General features: G+C 43.3%; 1 long non-coding RNA gene across 2 annotated transcripts in view; it reads right to left on the bottom strand.

The window, feature by feature from the left end:
* LOC129626132 (uncharacterized) overlaps positions 1-13222 on the bottom strand; it is a 67446-nt gene extending 54224 nt beyond the window's left edge. Inside the window, exon 1 of one of the 2 annotated variants that reach the window (XR_008701781.1) lies at positions 12388-13222. This is a non-coding gene — a long non-coding RNA (uncharacterized LOC129626132). The remainder of the gene's footprint in view (positions 1-12387) is intronic. The other variant, XR_008701780.1, reaches the window with a different exon arrangement.
* Between the last annotated feature and the right edge of the window lie 4608 nt (positions 13223-17830).

The raw sequence follows: 17830 nt of genomic DNA, 5'->3' as shown, positions 1-17830 counted from the left end.
TGACTCAAATCAAAAGAAGTGCCAAATTGTTGAATAATCTCTATCTCCTGGGCCTACATTCTAAATGTGGGCTAATTGGACAGTATGAGGTATGGTTTGTGCCAGAGGAGAAAATACAAAATTTTAAAAATTGATGGCATCAATTTTTTAGGATAGCCTAAAATAACTAAATCAAGAAGTTTGTATATGAAACTACTTCCGGACTCATAAGTAATGATTGCATATGAAAAGAATTTAGGGTAGAACAAATCTAATCGCTAGAGTTAGACTGCATCAGTTCACCCAGGAAAAACATTATTCCTTTAGTTTGACACTTGAAAAATTATCTGATATACAGTTTGGCAATATATTCCCAAAGCTGTAAAAATGAAGAAAGCCTTTCAATTTTATTTTGCCCAGCAGGTCTAAACAAATGGGCAATTTTCTTATTATGTGTCTAGAACTATTTGATGGATAGTGGCAGGGAACAAGACAGACAAGGTCCCTGCCTACTTAGTTCTTATGAGAATCTAACACCTAAGACTTTATTCAAAGGAAAATATATGAATATTTAAATCAAATATTTAGCCATGAGAAGATACATGAGCACAATATATTTAATAATGAAAATCTTGGGAAAACCTAGTAGTTCAAAGCCATAATAGGAGACTAATAAATAAAATAGTGTACACCCATAAAAGAAATGAAATAAAAAATAACACTACAGAAGAATATTGAATAACATACAAATATGATTCAAATATTTCAATTAAAATAAATAAGCTACAAAACAGTGTGTGCGTATGTGGACGCACACGCTAAGTCACATCCGACTCTTGGACCCCGTGGACTGTATCTCGCCAGGCTCCTCTGTCCATGGCACTTCCCAGGCAAGAATACTGGAGTGGGTTGCCATTTCCTCCTCCAGAGGATCTTCCCGACCCAGGGATCAAATCCGCATCTCCTGCTGCTCCTGCATGGGCAGGCAGATTCTTTACCGCTCTGCCCCTTGGGAAGCCCTATACAGTATAATCTCCTTCTCATTTTTAAAGCCTATATGTAAGGATAATTTCCCGTCATTTCCCGTAGCCGCCATAACGCGCGCGTGCTCAGTTGCCTTAGCCGTATCTGACTCTCTGCGACCCCATGGACTGCAGCCCGCCAGGCCCCTCTGTCCATGGGATTCTCCAGGCAAGAACACTGGAGTGGGTTTCCATGCCCTCCTCCAGGGGATCTCCCTGACCAGGGACTGAATCAGGGTCTCCTGCTTTGCAGGCAGATTTTTACCACTGAGCCCCCAGGGAAGCCCGACTGCCATAATAAATTACTGCAAACTGGGGGCTTTAAAACAACAGAAATATATCGGCTCAAATTTCTGGAAGCCAGAATTATGAAGCCGGGTGTCAGCAGGGCTGGTTTCTTCTGGAAGCCCTGAGGAAGAGTCTGTTGCTTCTGTCCTGGCTTCCGGTGGTTGCCTTGGCAACCGTTGCTGGTCCTCAGTCTGAAGGTGCTCCAGTCCAGTCTCTGCCTCCGTGTTCACACAGCATTCTCTCTGTGTGCCTTCTCCTAACCTTCTAAGGACATCATTCATGGAACCTGGGGCTGATTTCATCAAAAGTGACCTCATCTTAAGTAATGACGTTCTTTGCAAAGCCTATGACCAAGTAAGATCACACTCAGATGTGAGTTACTCAGATGTAACTCACCTCAGATCACCTCAGAGTGAGGTTCCAGTGGCCGCGAATCTGGTGGCGGACACTATTCAACACGTTACTGATGAATGGATGATAGAAAAAAACAATTGGCCAGGCACACCCTAAAATGCTCAGTCTGATTGCTCTGTGAAGGTGGAAATATGAGTAATTTTTATTTTTTCTTCTGCTTTTCTTCATTTCCTAGTTTTCTAAATAAGCGACATATTCATGTGCAACAAAGACAATAGCATTTTAGAAATTATTCTCATGATAATATTGCAGGATGGAAGGTCTGGGTTCACTGGAGAAACAGAATCAACAGGAGATCCATCTTACCTCTCTATCCTAAGGAATTTTATACATAATATCTACATTATAAGGAAGTGACTCACACAGTTACAAAGGCTGAGAAGCCCACAAGCTGGAGGCCCCAGGTAGCTGATGGCACGGTTCCGGCTCAAGTCCTAAGGCCTTATTTGGAACCATGGAAGCTGAGGGTGTGCTCTGCAGTCTGAGTCCAAAGGCAAGAGAAGGCTGGTGCACCAGCTCTAGAGAGTCAGACAGTGAGAGAGAATTCTCTTTTGCTTTTTTGTTCTATCCAGGCCTCCGACAGATTGATGGGGTCCACCCATGTTGCCGAGGGCCATCTATCTGCTTTACTCAGTACATCAATTCAAATGTTACTCTCCAGCCAAAACACCCTCACAGACACACCAGAATAGCGTTTGACCAAATATCTGGGCACCCCATGGCCCAATTAACGTGACCCATAAAATTCACCATCACAGACCATCACGAGCCATTTGAAGTAACTACTGGTTTATTTGTGAGAGAAGTTTTGAATCACCACTATGAAAGGAAAACAAAAGTCACATCCTAAGAGAAGGTTTTTTAAAAAACTGAAATGAAATAGTTAATGAAAATAAATGTCTGTTGTTCAAGCCACCAGTTTGCAGTACTTTATTATGGCAGCCTCATTAACTAAGATACTCGGAGTACAAACCATTCTGAGGAACATCAAGATTTAGAAACGCATTTACCAGCAGGACGCTGACGCAGGGGTGAAAAGGTGGGGGGGGGGGGAGGTGTCAAAAAGAAGTCTGAATTTAAGGACGTCTGCCTCTGACAGGGCCTTCCGACTAAACACAGGAGCGATGAGGGATTTTAGAATCACCAGCTGCTTTTCTTTGTGATTACTCCTAATTTCTAATCCCTGCTGGGCCAGAAATTATTTTTATGGCTGATGTAAAACTCAGTAGCTTACAGAGTATTCTTTCATGCTATGACTGCAATTATTATCAAGCTGGTGAGTAAACTGTTCACTTATCTGAAGTTCTGAAATGATGGTCACTGTCAGTCTCCCAATATTCACAAAATTCTCTTGCAAATTTCTGCCCTTTCCTAAAGTTTTAATTATAATCATGTTAAGCATTCAGAAAATAATTTTGCAACACTACACATACTGCCAAGATTTAATCATAGTTAACAGACTTTTACATTTTGTTTAACTCTTTTTATCTTTCTCTTTTAAAGAAAATAAATTGCAAATTTGACTTAAGCCTTTTTTGTTATACCTTCCCTCTACTTCTTTCCTGAAATAATTACTATATATATATTTTTAGACTTTTACATATATATATACACGTAACACACACATATACACGTAACATATATATACATGTAACATATATACATGTAACATATATATACACGTAACATATATACATGTAACATATATACATACACGTAACATATATACACACGTAACATATATATACACACGTAACATATATATATACACGTAACATATATATACACATGTAACATATATATACACACGTAACATATATACACATGTAACATATATATACACATGTAACATGTATATACACGTAACATATATATATACACGTAACATATATATACACACATAACATATATACACGTAACTATATATATACACGTAACATATATATACACACATAACATATATATACATGTAACATATATATATATACACGTAACATATATATACACACACACATGGGGCTTCCCTGGCAGTGCAGCAGTAAAGAATCTTTCTGCAATACAGGAGACTCAGGAGACACAGGTTCAATCCCTGGGTCAGGAAGATCCCTGGAGGAGGAAATGGCAACCCGCTCCAGTATTCTTGCCTGAAAATTCCATGGACAAAGGAGCTTGGCAAGCTGCAGTCCATAAGGTTGCAAAGAGTAGGACATGAATGAGCAACTGAGCACACACATACACATTTATATACTCACTGCTACTGCTAAGTCACTTCAGTTGTGTCCGACTCTGTGCGACCCCATAGATGGCAGCCCACCAGGCTCCCCTGTCCCTGGGATTCTCCAGGCAAGAACACTGGAGTGGGTTGCCATTTCCTTCTCCAATGCAGGAAAGTGAAAAGTGAAAGTGAAGTCGCTCAGTTGTGTCCGACTCATAGTGACCCCATGGACTGCAGCCCACCAGGCTCCTCGGTCCATGGGATTTTCCAGGCAAGAGTACTGGAGTGGGGTGCCATTGCCTTTTCCAAATACATGTATACATGCACACAATATCCATATATGTCCTTATAATGTATTCTGAAGTGGTATATAATATGGTTTCCTGTTCTTTAAAAATGTAGGTAAATGGTAGACTTTTTTTTGGCTCAATACTATGTCATCGAAATTTATCCTCATTATAAATGTAGACCTCATGCAGACCTGCTGAGGCATAATCCCCTGCATGAATAAACTGCAGTTTATTTCTCAGTCCCCCTGTTGATGGAAAATGAGCTTGTTTCCCTTTTCCAGCTCTGATAAATGCCAGCAATGAACATCGCTGCATTAATCCCCTTATGCACAAGCACGTTCTTCCCTCTCCTCAGCTCAGTTCACAAGTCTCCCCTCTGTCCTCAGCTGGAGGTACCTCAGCCTTCCCCTCCCCCCTGCCCAGAGGCAGTGTCAACTCTTCAATGAGTTTGCTGATAAGGGCTAAATAGAGACAATTAAATCCACTTGCATTTGTAACTCGGGCTTGGGTTTGAATCCAAGTCTCCAGATGTCGGGCGACATGCATCATTTAGTGGGAAATCATATTAAAAGGATGGTACTGTGTCCTCAGTGAATGGATTGATAATATGAGAAGGCAGTTAAACATTCCATTCATCATCGCATTGCTTGAGGGAGAAAATATTAAACGTTGCTGCCTTCAGATCAGATCAGTCGCTCAGTCGTGTCCGACTCTTTGCCACCCCATGAATCGCAGCACGCCAGGCCTCCCTGTCCATCACCAACTCCCGGAGTTCACTCAGACTCACGTCCATCGAGTCAGTGATGCCATCCAGCCATCTCATCCTCTGTTGTCCCCTTCTCCTCTTGCCCCCAATCCCTCCCTGCATCAGAGTCTTTTCCAATGAGTCAACTCTTCCCATGAGGTGGCCAAAGTACTGGAGTTTCAGCTTTAGCATCATTCCTTCCAAAGAAATCCCAGGGCTGATCTCCTTCAGAATGGACTGGTTGGATCTCCTTGCAGTCCAAGGGACTCTCGAGAGTCTTCTCCAACACCACAGTTCAAAAGCATCAATTCTTCAGCGCTCAGCCTTCTTCACAGTCCAACTCTCACATCCATACATGACCACAGGAAAAACCATAGCCTTAACTAGACGAACCTTTGTTGGCAAAGTAATGTCTCTGCTTTTGAATATGCTATCTAGGTTGGTCATAACTTTCCTTCCAAGAAGCAAGTGTCTTTTAATTTCATGGCTGCACTTTGCTGCCTTACCTAGTCTCAAAGGGAACCACGAATCCTGATTTCATTAGTGAAGGAAAGCTTGTTCTAAGGAGTGAATTTGGTTGGGGAAGTACCCTGAGATTTCCCATCTAACCCTCCTAAACAGCAATCAGCTTCTATTAAAGAAGTTGATTTATGGGGATAAGAGTTAATGCCTTGATAGTATAACTTTATTATAACCTTTTATGTTGTTTTTTTTTAAGCTTTGTGTTAAAATTCAGGACTTTCCACTTTGAAAGCACCCATGCCAGGGCAGCTGTTTCCTTCCTGCCTCCAGGGAAGTGGTGCCGTGACAGTGTGTGGTTGACGTGACCAGGTGTTCGCTGAAACGCAGACTGAACACTGATTATATAGCTGTCTATTATTTTGAGTGCTTGTGATATGAGGCAATGACACTCACTTTATACACATTGACTTAGTACTGAAAGCCATCTGACAAGACAGAAGTCACTGGGACTTCTTTGGTGGTCCAGTGGCTAAGACTCTGCACGCCCAATGCAGGGGGCCGGGATTCGATCCCTGGTCAGGGAACGTGATCCCATATGCCACAGCAACTAAGATCCAATGCAGTTAAATAAATAAGTACATATTAAAAAAAAAGAGAGAGAGAGAGAGAGAAATAGGAATTGTTATCCGCATTGCAGAGACAAGACAGTGAAGCACAGAGAAGTTCATCAAATCACCAAAGTTCACACGGCAGAGAACTAGACTGGAATCCAGGTCTGTCTGCCTCAGGACCCTGTGCCTCTTTTGGGGGGCTACACTGCATGCTCTAGTGAGAAAAGATGAATGTGGCATGGACTCTCCCCTTAGTAGGCTCACAATCCAGCGACAAGGAGAGGATGGGCTTCATGAGGAAAGGGGTCAAGGCTCCCCGATCTGCCAGAGTCTTCAACTCCTTCCAGGTCATGGAACGTAGCAGGAGCTTCTGAATGAGTAAGGAAGGGATGACCCCACTGATCAATGCAAGCTTGGTGGAGGCGTCACTAAAGAGGTGAAGCACAAGTCAGCGTTTACAAAAAGAAGATGATGTGTCGGGGAAAATCATTCTTGGTGGGGAAACAGCAGGAGCAAAGGCAGGGCTGACGGAAGGTACAGGCTGACGGGAGCCGTGAGAAGTGGCAGGGACGAGGGAGGGAGGGGCTGGTGAAAGAATGGGGCTCAGACGGAGCAGGCTCTTCAGAGACCTGCTAAGACATCTGAAAACAGAAGGGGTCCCGTGAGTCTGGAGCAGAAATGAGAGGGGACACCTGTGTTTTCCCGCCTGCCCAGCACTGTCCCCTCTTCGGCCGTTGACACCCCGATTTGTCCTGAGGAATCAGCTCTCCCGCACTCCCCCTGAGGGATTCAAGAGGTGTCTGCGTCCCGCCTCCCATGCAGGACAAGGGCCCAGGCCCTGGTCCCCCCGTGCATTATTCCACTCTCCTGAACATGTGGATCGGTTAAAGACTGAGTGCATGGCCTAAGCAAGGATCTCAGAGCTGATCCCAGAATGCCTGTTTGAACCGCTGAGAAAGGGAAATTCTATTTCTGAGCTACTGAGCTCAGATAACACAAACCTGGAGCTGTCTCTCGAAGAAGACTTCTTGAGAATGCAGCCAAAGCATATGGATAAAACGGTGACGCTCCAGTCACATTCTTTGAGCCCTGAATCCAGCCACGCCTGAAGCCAGGGCTATCCTTGCCCTATCCAGATATATGCTTCAACAAATTCTGTTTTGAAACAGTATTTGGAGCCCGTATAGCAGAGCAGTTCAAAGTCCAACCTCTGCAGTCAGGTGGTTAATTTCAAATCCCGTCTCTGCCATTACTAACTGCGAGACCTTGGGATAAGGTGACACATACAAGGGCCATGTAACTAACCTCAGTGTACATTAACCATTATTCTGAAGGCGGTTTTATTAGTTGTCTTGTAACCCACAACCAAAATATCCATGGTGTTTAGCTTTATGTGTCAATTTGGCCATACGATAGTTTCCAGTTATTCAATGAAAGATTAACCTAACTGTTGCTTGAAGGTATTCTGTAGATGTGATTGACATTTCTAATCAGCTGGCTTCCAGTAAAGAACATTATCTTTGATAATTTGGGTGACCTCACCCAGTTGAAAAGTTAAGAGCAAGCTGAAGTTTCTCTGCAGAAGAAATTCTGCCTCAGGGCTCAAGACATCAGCCTAGAATTTCCAGTTTGCTGGCCTGCTGTACAGATTTCAGACTTGACAGGCTTCATAATCCTGAAAGCCAGTTTCTTAAAATGAGTCCCTACCTGTCTATCTATGATGTATCCATACATCTTGAGAGTCCCTTAGACTGCAAGGAGATGAAACCAATCAATCCTAAAGGAAATCAACCCTGAATATTCATTGGAAGGACTGATGCTGAAACTCCAATACTTTGGCCACCTGATGCAAAGAGCCAACTCCCTGGAAAAGACCTTGATGCTGGGAAAGACTGAGGGCTGGAGGAGAAGGGGTCGACAGAGGATGAGATGGCATCTCCAGCTCAATGGACGTGAGTTTGAGCAAACTCCCAGAGACAGTGAAGGACAGGAAGGCCTGGCGTGCTGCAGTCCACGGGTTGCAAAGAGACGGACACAACTGAGCAACTGAACAACAACAACCCATGTATCTATCCATCCACCTATCAGATCTCTATAATTTCCCCCACGGGTTCTATTTCTCTGGCAAGTGCTCACCAATTACAATACCTTAGTAATGCCATTTTCTAAATATTTTTAAAGTATTTTAAAAATCACTTTATTTTTCTCGTTGCTATTTTATTTACTTTTAGTTTTGGCCGTTCCCCCTAGCACGTGGGGCCCTAGTTCTTGAGCACAGATTGAATTCATGCCGCCATGCACTGGGAGCATGGAGTCTCAACCGGGGGCCGCCAGGGGAGACCCATCGTCCAAAGCTGGAAAAGAGGGACGCCCCTGGCGGCCCCCAGTTAAGACTCCACAGGTCCACTGCAGGGGGTGTGAGTCTCCGATCCCTGTCTGGGAACTGAGATCCCATAGGCCACGTGGTGTGGCTGAAAAATAAATAAAGTAAAATTCCCACTTCCATTCATTAAATCGTTTTTTTAAAGCTAGAAAAGAGAAACTAAATAATTAACATGGAGCTCAAATGATCTACCCTGATAAGCTGGGGCACTCCACATAAAGACCGGTAGCAAGCTATTAATGTCTTGATTAAGACTCCCACTTCTTTCCCTTAAATTTAGCAAGAAACGCTGCAGACGGTGAGAGGCGGGGAAGGCAAATCTGCTCTGAAATAAGGCAGTGTGGGGTTGAGCTAACACGCTGTGTGGCAGCAGGGGCTGGATGGCGCAGAGCGTGTTCTGGGCCCTTGAGAGCTTCCTTGGAGCCAGAAAACTCTTCCTGTTTTTGAAACACTGCAAAGTGTCTCCCTTTTCCCTTCAGCGCATGGGAACCGTCATCACATAAATGATCTAACTACATATAACTATACCAGAGAGATGGGGTCTACATTCATGAAGAACCCACAGATATAACTCACGAGCAAGGCTGACATAAGTGAGTAATCAAAGGGCCTCAGGGGACCATACATCAATTCTAAATCTTCGATATATTTAGTGCATCATTGAGTTATTCAGCTCTTCATCTTGGAAATTGTCATCAAGGAGATTGCACTCTGGGCCTGTAACTGCTCGACTATAGGGGTTTCATTTTACGGACATGCATGTGTCTGTGTTTTGTTATAATCAAAGACTATGTTTTGCTAATAATTCTGCAGTGACCTCAGTGCTTGGGGCTTCATGCTGATTTATGGGCATTCCAGAGTTCAGGAGGAAACTTTCTAATCCCAGAAGAATCGGGCTGAATGGACACATAATTTTTGCCATTAATATGAGTGAGCATAAATCTCCTGTCTCTTGCAGGAAAGCTTATTAGGGTACTATTAAGCTAGTTACTTCCCCCATAGATTCAGTATTGCCAGGTATTCTGAGAGAAGAAAAACAGGTGAGTAATTCATGTTTATATCCCTGAGACGACGAGGCCCTCGGTCTCATCACTCTGCAGAATGCCATTGAACTAGCGAAGGATGAAAGCCACATCTAGGCATAAATAAAGAATAACTTCAAGTAATAGCTTCTTTATTACTAAATTATTCAACGAATCCCCCCAGACTTGCGACTTTGAGGACACACCCCTCCCCCCTCCCCATTCCTTCCACCACCCCTACCTACTTTGTTCCCCACCCCCTGGGGACCTAGTAAGATACCCACCATAATAGTTTATGTAGGTCTTCAATGCCTTCCTTAATTAAAAGTCAACCAGTGAAAAGTACTATAAACTTCAACAAGCACACACAGGAGGAGACTACCACTGCTCAGGTCTAATTATCCAACCATTAAGCAGTAATTGAGAATTGCTTTCTGATTATTCAATAAAATGAGCAAGAAGTGTGCTTGGTTACTGGAGGAGATCACTGGCTGGACAGTTCCAAATTAGTTTTTGAAAAGAAGCTGGTGAGAGAGTTCTAAATTAGTTTTTGAAAATAAGATCGACATTTAATATGTATGCTAATTGATGTTAGACATTTCACAGGCATTACTTCCTGCAATAACGTCCAAAAAAGACTTTCCACTAAGATCCTTCCTAGAGGGTGTATGTTTGGAGCTAAGAGGGTTAGAGGGCTATTTTAAAATCATCTTTTGGAATATCTGGATGCCATATGTCAGATCCGCCCTCTCTGTGAAGACTCATGTAACCCAAGCAGTGAATCACTGTGGCCACGCTCATAATGTACGAGCCCGACCTCAGGGCAACAGCCGACTCGTCCCAGAGTAGACCCCACATCAAGGCTGCACTGACCAGATTCTCCCTCTTGAGACTCTCTAATGTGGCACTGGAATGTTGCTCAGTGTCAAAGAAAGAACCAGAAATGATGTCACTCCACGGCAGGGGCAGCCATCTCTCTTGGTGTGAAAAGAAGCAGAGAAAGCGAAAGAAGGAAACGAAGCCAAAATGCGCAGCCATCAGACACTGAAGGATAGGAGAATAAGACTAATAAGAATAAGCATTGTTTCTACTTCCTGACAGTTTTCTGGTTCCTGATGCTTGTTCCTCAGGACACATGGCTTTAGCTTTTCCCTGCAAGTCTGAGACAGCTGGGTGTTCTTTGTTGACCTGAAGCAAACAAACTGCCAGATATTCCTCCAGGAAATATGGGTTTATTCACGATCCAAAGCGACTTGCCATTCAGGGTCTCCAACCATGATGAGCCATGTGCAAGTTCCTGGAGGGCAAGGAAGGAGGATGCTTCTAACGGGGGGAGAGGAAGTGGCAGGGCTGTAAACAGAGCCCACAGTTTCCACTGGCTGAGCCCTCATCAAGGAAGAACAGGGGGACTTCCCTGGTGGTCCAGTGGTGAAGAACCCGCCTTCCAACGCAGGTGCGATCCCTGGGTTGGGAAGATCCCCTGGAGAAGGGAAGGGCTACCCACTCCAGTATTCTGGCCTGGAGAATCCCATGGACTGTATAGTCCATGGGGTCGCAAAGAGTCAGACACGACTGAGCGACTTTCACTTTGACTGTCCACGTGGGGGACCAGAGTTCGATCCCTGGTTGTGGACCTAAGATCCCATGTCCCATAGGGCAATGAACTCTACATACCACAAGTAGAGAAGCCTGCTCGCCAGAACGAAGAGCCAGTATAGCCCCCCATCTTTTTATTTCAATGTAAATTTAAAGTGGTGGAGGGGGAAGAAGAGGAGCCGTTCTTCTTCCTGCTGGGTTCTGCTATCGTCACAGGGGTGGGAACGGCCCTCAAGCCCCCATCTACTTAATACAAATGTCTGCTTGCTGATTTTTTACAACCTATCATGAGTACATTTTTTCCTTAAACTAATTTTAAAAGGTTTGTTACTTTCAAATGCACAAAACCAAATCAAAACCGAGAGGGATAAGGAATGATTTTTATGCCAAAGAAATCACTGATCACACAAAGAAAAAAAATCATTCTTTTTTTTAAAAGTCAGCAAAGAGATGAGGACACCAAGAACTCTAGAAGTAAAATATCCAGAGGTATAAGCTCTTCCTAGAGGAGCAAGGATGTTTTCACTTCAGAACGGCTAGTATTTTGGAAGTCTACCAGCTTCAGGGTGTAGAGTTCAAGTGGTGCTTGGACTGTGCTCAGCTCAATGCACACTTAGTCGCTCAATCATGTCTGACTCTACAACCCCATGAACTACAGCCAACCAGGCTCCTCTGTCCATAGGATTTTTCAGGCAATACTTACAAGGGAGTGGCTTAAACGCAGATTCAAAACATCTGAACCCTGAGGTGACCTGAGTTTAACTGAACTCAGCTTACGATAAGATCATAGATGTCAACACTCGGGCTTCCCAGGCATTTGGGTGCCGTGCTCAAAAGCAAAGGAGTCACCTCACACCTATGAATATGGCTACTATCAAGAAAACAGCAAATGTTAGCAAGGATGTGGGGAAGCTAAGACACTTGTGCATTGATGGGAATGTAAAATGGAGCAGCCACAGTGGAAAGCATTATGGTAGTTCCTCCAAAAATTAAAAATAAAATTTCCATATGCTCCATGACTTCCCTTCTAGGTATATATCCAAAAGAGCGGAAAGCAGGAACTTAACGAGATATTTGTGCTCCCACATTCAGAGCAGCATTGTTTACAGAAGCCTGAAAGTGGGAAAAACACAGCGTCCACTGCCGGGGTCCAGCCCCGGCGGATCCAGGGAGTTCGAAGCGGGGACGGCGTCAGCGAGGGTCAGGATACAATAGCTTCAATTAGATATTAATTAGAGATGTAAAGAGTAATAGAGTGAGGATAGCTCAGTAGGAAAATTCAGTGGAGAAAAGAGGCTGAGTAGCTTGGTTTATGCGGGAGACCAATAAAACTTCAAGACAAGAAGTTTGCACCACTTACGTAGGCCGCAGGCGTCCTTCCGTTCTCCCGAAGGAGAGGAGACACTGAGGCCTCCCCAGTCGGATCTTAGAAGCCCAGGCATAATTAGCAAGCATGGCGGGTTCCACGCTCCAGATGGAGACTCAGCCAGAATTTGAGAGAGAAAGCGACATGGGGAGACCAAGTTTCGGTGAACAAGGCCCGCACTTTATTTTCCAAAGTAGTTTTTATACCTAAAGTTGTGCATAGAGGATAATGAGGGAAGGGGTGGAGTCATGCAAGGACAGCAGTTCCTGGTCCTAATTGAAGCCAGGCTTTCAAACTTATCATATGCAAAAGTTCAGGTGAATTACATCATCTTCTGGCCAGGAGGCCTGTTAACATTTTAAGAAACTTATCTTTCTCTAAAGGTGATTATTCCAAAGTCAGGCACCAGCCTCCAAAAAAGCACTGGACAAAGCTGCATTCCTATAGGGCAAAGGTGAGGTGGGCTCAATCAAGAAAAGAATTAACTCAAGGGTCCAAGGTTACAAACATTGAGGCTACTACTTACATTTCTATACACCCATTATATCAATCAATACACTGCCAAGGACACAGTAGGTAAGGAGTATGGAGACTTGGCAGCAAACATTGGCCCAATAAGTGAAAAACCCTTCACCAATACAATTTCTAATCAATCTTTTAACTACTCAAAGGAATCTGTGTTTAGGCAGTTTAGAACATCTCCTGCCTCTCACAGTTGGGAGGCTCTGAACAATCACATGTGGCCAGAAAAACCTATTCAGGCAGGCTAGAGGATTTCCAAAGGAGTTTGTAGGTTAAACACTGTCACACCCAGGAATTATTAACTGGAGCTGTAAGCTAACTCTTTTTTCAGAGAGAGGTAGTGGGGGACAGCCCCCGTAAAGTCAGAGGTGTAGGTGAGAGCACAAAGCAGAAAGTAGGAAGACTCTGGTTTGGGGGTAGATGCTCGAGAATTTCCAGGGGGACTCCTGAGGCTCGATCCCGCCTTTGCATATGCCGAGCCTCCTTCCTCATGACCTTTGCCATGGGCAGAGCTCCTGCTCCCGGCAGTGATAGAATTCCAGTTGAGCTATTCCAGATCCTGAAAGATGATGCTGTGGAAAGTGCTGCACTCAATATGCAATATGCAATATGCACTCAATATGCAATATGCCGGCTTCTGGCAGTCCACCAACAGATGAACAGACGAGCAAAATGGGGTACTATGTACAAGGAGTATGTGTTTTGTTCGCTCGTAGTCGCTAAGTCATGTCCGACTCTTTGTGACCCCATGACTGTAGGCTATGCCTGCCAGGCTCCTCTCTGGAATTCTCCAGGCAAGAATGCTGGAGTGGGTAGCCATTCCCTTCTCCAAGGGATCTTCCCAACCCAGGGATTGAACCAGGGTCTCCTGCATTATAGGCAGATTCTTTACCATCTGGGCCACCAGGGAAGCCCTACAATGGAATATTATTCAGCCTTAAAAAGGAAGGAAATTATAACACATGCTATAACATAGATAAGCTTTGAGGACATTATGCTAAGTGAAATAAGCCAGTCACCAAAAAAGAGACAAATACTGTATGATTCTATACAGAACAGTCAAATTCTTAGAGACACAGAGTAGAATGATTATTAGAGGCTGGGGGTGGTGTGGGGGAACTGGGGAGTTACTGGTTAATGGGTAGAGTTTCAGTTTTGCAAGATAAAAAGAGTTATGGAGATTGGTTGCACAGCAGTGTGGATGTCCTTAACACTACCAAACTGCACGCGTAAAACGGTTAAACCAGTAAAATTTATGTTATTTGTATTCTATCATATTTTTGTGAAACACCAAAGGTACTCTGATTCCAGGTCTTTGACATCTAAGATGTTGTTAGATGATTAAAGTCAGAAACCTCCAAATCTGTTCAGCGTCTTATCCGATCAAACTGATGAAACACTTCACATCAACGGATGAAGACAGGCAAGGGCATTGAAGCCTCCCCTGGTCTCCTGGGCTCAGGGTCCCAAACACAGTTAAGAAAATTATCAGACATGCCAAGAAGTGAGAGGGGGGCCCTCGTCAAGAGAAAAGTCAGTCAACAGAAAGAGCCCACAACTCTCAGCCAGAAGCAGGCACCTGGAGGTGCCAGGGCCCTCACTTCTTAGGGGTGATGACATCTGTGTCTACGAGAAACTGACCTAACAGTTCTATTGCTTGCTGTTTGTGTTTGTCTTCTGATCAGAATTACCTAGATTTACAAACTACAGTGGGCTTCCTAGGTGGCCCAGTGGTGAAGAATCTGCCTGCCAATACAGGAGACACAGGTTCGATCCCTGAATCAGGAAGATCCCCTGGAGAAGGAAATGGTGACCCACTCCAGTGTTCTTGCCTGGGAAATCCCAAGGACAGAGGAGCCTGGAGGGCTACAGTCCACGGGGTCGCAAAGAGTCGGACACGACTGAGCACACACGTAGACACAGAGTAACATGCTGAATGCAAAGAAGCCACAGATGGCCCAGGGCAGACTGCTCTTATCTCTAAGCTTTGTCAATCCAACTTATTTCATTGGACACTCGTTATACCTCAGAATGCCAACAGCTAGAGGTGGAGAGAGTTGACAACATCTGGAATTAGCTCTTGGGAAGCATGCGTGAGCTTCTCATAGATTTTATAATTCTAATTGGCACCATTTCTTCCACTCATTCTGACAATTATTAGAAAGATACTGAGAGATATCAACTTTCAGTACGTATTACATGTCAACTTCCAGGGTCACATTCCACCCCCACATCAGTGGAATGAAGGTAGGTGTTAACAGTATTACTCCTTTTTACAGATAAAGAAACTGAGGTTTAAGGAGGGTAAACAACTCTGGCAAAGGTCATTTACGTAGGAATTGAAAGACTTTTGATCCAAACCCTGGTTGGCAAGTACACTAAATTATGGTCTTCAAGTGCTTCCGTTCCCAACCTTCTACACATTTTTGAAAATCTCTAACTACCTTGACATATTAAGTTGACACCTACATCTTTTCATCTTAAATTGAAAAGGACATACTTTCTGTAAGACTGAAAGTACTGACTCTTAAAAACTTAGATCACTCTTTTATATTTATTTGAAAAAATATAAATATCATTTCGACTTGACATCTACAGCCATCCATTTCAAATATACAAGAACAAGAGTGTTCCTTCAGCAGTCAGAACTTTTAAATGCCTTGTATTTTCCCTTGAAATTGTTTTGCTATTCTATATCCCCTAGAGAATTTTATTCTAAAATATTTTTATGCTTAAAAATATAAAAACATTAACCTACTTCTCTGCAACAAAGATATGTAAGGCAAACTAAAATGTTAAAATTTTGTTTATATTTCCTATAACCCTTGGCATTACAATGTTTCACTCAGTTGGTTTGTAACTATGAGTGTTATTAACTCAGGACCAAGCAAAACAGTATGCATGCCAGGCAAATCCCAGAGGGAAGTTTATTACGAGTGCTTCTCTTTAACGAGATGGATGCCTGGGCGCAGGACACGGGTGCTTTGCCCTGAACGGTCAACAGCTGCCTCCTTCACACCCAGTTTCTCACTTTGCCTTTATCTTTTCTGTTCATTTGCTTTTTGAGAAATGCAGAAATGCAGTCTTTAGCGCAATACACAAGAGTAAGTTTCTAGTTGAGGGAGACCTTTCTTCGGTAAAGTGGAAAGAAGGCAATTTTTAAAAAGACAAGAAAGGAGAATGAACACGATGCTTTAATCAAGGCATTTTCTCAGTTGTAGGAAAGAAGACAAATGAACATGGAGGTTCTGAAAAGTCTCCTTCAGAGCCCGCCGTGCATGCAGATCCCTCGTGGCGCCCCTATGGGGCTATTCCTTTAAATGATCTCACCCTTTCACAAGGCTTCTCAGCACTGTCCACCCAAATAAACCACAAGGAGAAATTAAAGTCCTCCTGTCTGGCTTCCGTGAGCACCAAAGACCATAATTAATGTGTCAGGAGTAAGGCCCAACTGCTGGTATTGTAAAATACTTCCCAGATGAATGTAATATAAATCCAGAAAAGCACTGCCTAAGGCCTTCTGTCCTATGAAACTGAGGTTGGAGCCCAAAGTCTTCAGATAAACTCTCCAAAATGTACCCAGTTGCCACAGAGGGCTACAGAGCCATTGATCAGTGGCCAGGTCAACCTGAGAGATGCTGTAAATGTAAAATACAAATGATTCTAAAGTATTTAGTATGGAAAAAAAAACACATAAACTATTGCAATAATTTTTGTATTGATTGCCTGTTGAAATTAAGTTACACTGAATATATTGACTTAGACAAAATAAAAGAAAATTATTTCTATTTTAGTATGTTTAGTTTAAATATTAATATTTAGCATTAACTTTATAAATAATATAGTAAAACAGATCATTAAAATTAATTTCACCTGATTATTTTTATTGTTTTTTATTGTCTACTAAAAATGTAAAATTATATAAATCATTTACATTATATTTGTTTTGGATAGAGTAATCTGGAATAAAATAAAATAACCTTAAATTACTCCTTAAATCACGCATAAGATACAACATTCTTCCTTATATAGTAATTTCTATCCTTTAAGAACAAGAGGAAATGTTACAGATTTCTGGGTATTTACACCATTCTGCTTTTTTTAAACCTATTTGTCAAGCATTACGTTTGATATATATTCATTTATCCTTAAACCAGTTTTGGAAAGCCATGTACTCCCATCTGCTATTGACAGGTTTAGATTAGGTAAGATATACAAAATGATCACTGTGGTCTTGTGGACAGAGGAAGGACTCACAACTATCAAGCAAGACAGCGGTCTGCTCATCCACCAGTCTGCACGTTTGGTTTAATATCCAGCTTGCTACTGCTACTGCTAAGTTGCTTCAGTCGTGTCCGACCCTGTGCGACCCCATAGACGGCAGCCCACCAGGCTCCCCCGCCCCTGGGATTCTCCAGGCAAGAACACTGGAGTGGGTTGCCATTTCCTTCTCCAATGCATGAAAGTGAAAAGTGAAAGTGAAGTCGCTCAGTCGTGTCTGACTCTTAGTGACCCCATGGACTGCAGCCTACTAGGCTCCTCCATCCATGGGATTTTCCAGGCAAGAGTACTGGAGTGGGGTGCCATTGCCTTCTCCAATATCCAGCTTAATACATATGAATAGTTGATGAAACTCTTTTGGAAAGACTAGATGAGTACTAGGAGGGGGTTGGGGCAGCAGCCAAATTCACAAGCACGTCAGACAGTTTGGCGTTTTTCACTGCTCTGCTAGGCACAGGGGATTCTAGTTCCCCAGCCAGGGGTCCAACCTGCACCCCCTGCAGCGGAAACATGGTCGTAACCACTGGGCCCCCAGGGAAGCCCCTGAGCTGGCTTCCCTTCACAGCACAGAGCTCCGGTACATTCCGGAGTAGCTGATTTTATGTACTGATCTTGACAAATCAGGTGGACAAGT

This window comes from Bubalus kerabau, chromosome 13, assembly GCF_029407905.1.
Source record: "Bubalus kerabau isolate K-KA32 ecotype Philippines breed swamp buffalo chromosome 13, PCC_UOA_SB_1v2, whole genome shotgun sequence".
In the NCBI taxonomy this organism is placed as follows: domain Eukaryota; kingdom Metazoa; phylum Chordata; class Mammalia; order Artiodactyla; family Bovidae; genus Bubalus; species Bubalus kerabau.
The sequence above is the reverse complement of the archived record's forward strand: the minus strand, read 5'-3'. Positions and strand labels throughout refer to the sequence as shown.